We start from the raw sequence: 3,561 nt of genomic DNA, 5'->3' as shown, positions 1-3,561 counted from the left end.
CCTGGTCCATGATGCAGACATGTTGTGTTTATAAAGTCCCAGAAGACACCTGGTCCATGATGCAAACCTGTTGTGTTTATAAAGTCCCAGAAGACACCTGGTCCATGATGCAAACCTGTTGTGTTTATAAAGTCCCAGAAGACACCTGGTCCATGATGCAGACATGTTGTGTTTATAAAGTCCCAGAAGACACCTGGTCCATGATGCAAACCTGTTGTGTTTATAAAGTCCCAGAAGACACCTGGTCCATGATGCAGACCTGTTGTGTTTATAAAGTCCCAGAAGACACCTGGTCCATGATGCAGACCTGTTGTGTTTATAAAGTCCCAGAAGACACCTGGTCCATGATGCAGACCTGTTGTGTTTATAAAGTCCCAGAAGACACCTGGTCCATGATGCAAACCTGTTGTGTTTATAAAGTCCCAGAAGACACCTGGTCCATGATGCAAACCTGTTGTGTTTATAAAGTCCCAGAAGACACGTTTACAAAATTCTATTTCGATTTGTCTGAGGCATTTTCAAATACTTGGAAGCTGGCAAAAAAAGTGTACCAAATGGTAACACAATCTGCAGACAGTGCACTCTTTTTACCAGAGCCCTATGGGAGAGTAGTGCACTTCACAGGGAAAAGGGTGTCATCTGGGACCTCAACTCTGTAGCGAACAGCAGATATTGTCAGGCTCCAGATAACGGTGAGGAAAATGAGAGGGAGACACACACACACACACACACACACACACACACACACACACACACACACACACACACACACACACACACACACACACACACACAATCTCACACACACACACAATCTACACACACACACAATCTACACACACACACACACACTCTACACACACACACTCTACACACACACACACACACACACATATATCCCTGACCCTGACCCTCCTACTCTACACATGATATAACCCTGACCCTCCTACTCTATACATGATATAACCCTAACCCTCCTACTCTATACATGATATAACCCTGACCCTCCTACTCTATACATGATATAACCCTAACCCTGACCCTCCTACTCTATACATGATATAACCCTAACCCTCCTACTCTATACATGATATAACCCTAACCCTGACCCTCCTACTCTATACATGATATAACCCTAACCCTGACCCTCCTACTCTACACATGATATAACCCTAACCCTCCTACTCTATACATGATATAACCCTAACCCTCCTACTCTATACATGATATAACCCTAACCCTCCTACTCTATACATGATATAACCCTGACCCTCCTACTCTATACATGATATAACCCTGACCCTCCTACTCTACACATGATATAACCCTGACCCTCCTACTCTATACATGATATAACCCTGACCCTCCTACTCTACACATGATATAACCCTGACCCTAACCCTCCTACTCTACACATGATAAAACCCTAACCCTCCTACTCTATACATGATATAACCCTGACCCTCCTACTCTATACATGATATAACCCTGACCCTAACCCTGACCCTCCTACTCTACACATGATATAACCCTGACCCTCCTACTCTATACATGATATAACCCTGACCCTCCTACTCTATACATGATATAACCCTGACCCTCCTACTCTATACATGATATAACCCTGACCCTCCTACTCTATACATGATATAACCCTGACCCTCCTACTCTACACATGATATAACCCTGACCCTCCTACTCTATACATGATATAACCCTCCTACTACTCTATACATGATATAACCCTGACCCTCCTACTCTATACATGATATAACCCTGACCCTCCTATATACCTATAAACCCTGACCCTCCTACTCTATACATGATATAACCCTGACCCTCCTACTCTACACATGATATAACCCTGACTCTCCTACTCTATACATGATAAAACCCTGACCCTCCTACTCTATACATGATATAACCCTAACCCTCCTACTCTATACATGATATAACCCTAACCCTGACTCTCCTACTCTACACATGATATAACCCTGACCCTCCTACTCTACACATGATATAACCCTAACCCTCCTACTCTATACATGATATAACCCTGACCCTCCTACTCTATACATGATATAACCCTGACCCTCCTACTCTATACATGATATAACCCTGACCCTCCTACTCTACACATGATATAACCCTAACCCTGACCCTCCTACTCTATACATGATATAACCCTGACCCTCCTACTCTACACATGATATAACCCTAACCCTGACCCTCCTACTCTACACATGATATAACCCTGACCCTCCTACTCTACACATGATATAACCCTAACCCTGACCCTCCTACTCTATACATGATATAACCCTGACCCTGACCCTCCTACTCTACACATGATATAACCCTAACCCTCCTACTCTATACATGATATAACCCTGACCCTCCTACGCTATACATGATATAACCCTGACCCTCCTACTCTACACATGATATAACCCTGACCCTCCTACTCTACACATGATATAACCCTAACCCTGACCCTCCTACTCTATACATGATATAACCCTGACCCTCCTACTCTATACATGATATAACCCTAACCCTAACCCTCCTACTCTATACATGATATAACCCTGACCCTCCTACTCTATACATGATATAACCCTAACCCTCCTACTCTATACATGATATAACCCTAACCCTGACCCTCCTACTCTATACATGATATAACCCTGACCCTGACCCTCCTACTCTACACATGATATAACCTTAACCCTGACCCTCCTACTCTATACATGATATAACCCTGACCCTCCTACTCTATACATGATATAACCCTGACCCTCCTACTCTATACATGATATAACCCTGACCCTAACCCTGACCCTCCTACTCTACACATGATATAACCCTGACCCTGACCCTCCTACTCTATACATGATATAACCCTGACCCTCCTACTCTATACATGATATAACCCTGACCCTGACCCTCCTACTCTATACATGATATAACCCTAACCCTCCTACTCTATACATGATATAACCCTAACCCTGACCCTCCTACTCTACACATGATATAACCCTGACCCTCCTACTCTATACATGATATAACCCTGACCCTCCTACTCTATACATGATATAACCCTGACCCTCCTACTCTATACATGATATAACCCTGACCCTCCTACTCTATACATGATATAACCCTAACCCTCCTACTCTATACATGATATAACCCTGACCCTCTTACTCTATACATGATATAACCCTAACCCTCCTACTCTATACATGATATAACCCTGACCCTCCTACTCTATACATGATATAACCCTGACCCTCCTACTCTATACATGATATAACCCTAACCCTCCTACTCTATACATGATATAACCCTAACCCTCCTACTCTATACATGATAAAACCCTGACCCTCCTACTCTATACATGATAAAACCCTGACCCTCCTACTCTACACATGATATAACCCTAACCCTAACCCTCCTACTCTACACATGATATAACCCTAACCCTAACCCTCCTACTCTATACATGATATAACCCTAACCCTAACCCTCCTACTCTATACATGATATAACCCTGACCCT

This window comes from Oncorhynchus nerka, linkage group LG5 (assembly GCF_034236695.1).
Source record: "Oncorhynchus nerka isolate Pitt River linkage group LG5, Oner_Uvic_2.0, whole genome shotgun sequence".
Classification (NCBI taxonomy): Eukaryota; Metazoa; Chordata; class Actinopteri; order Salmoniformes; family Salmonidae; genus Oncorhynchus; species Oncorhynchus nerka.
The sequence above is the reverse complement of the archived record's forward strand: the minus strand, read 5'-3'. Positions refer to the sequence as shown.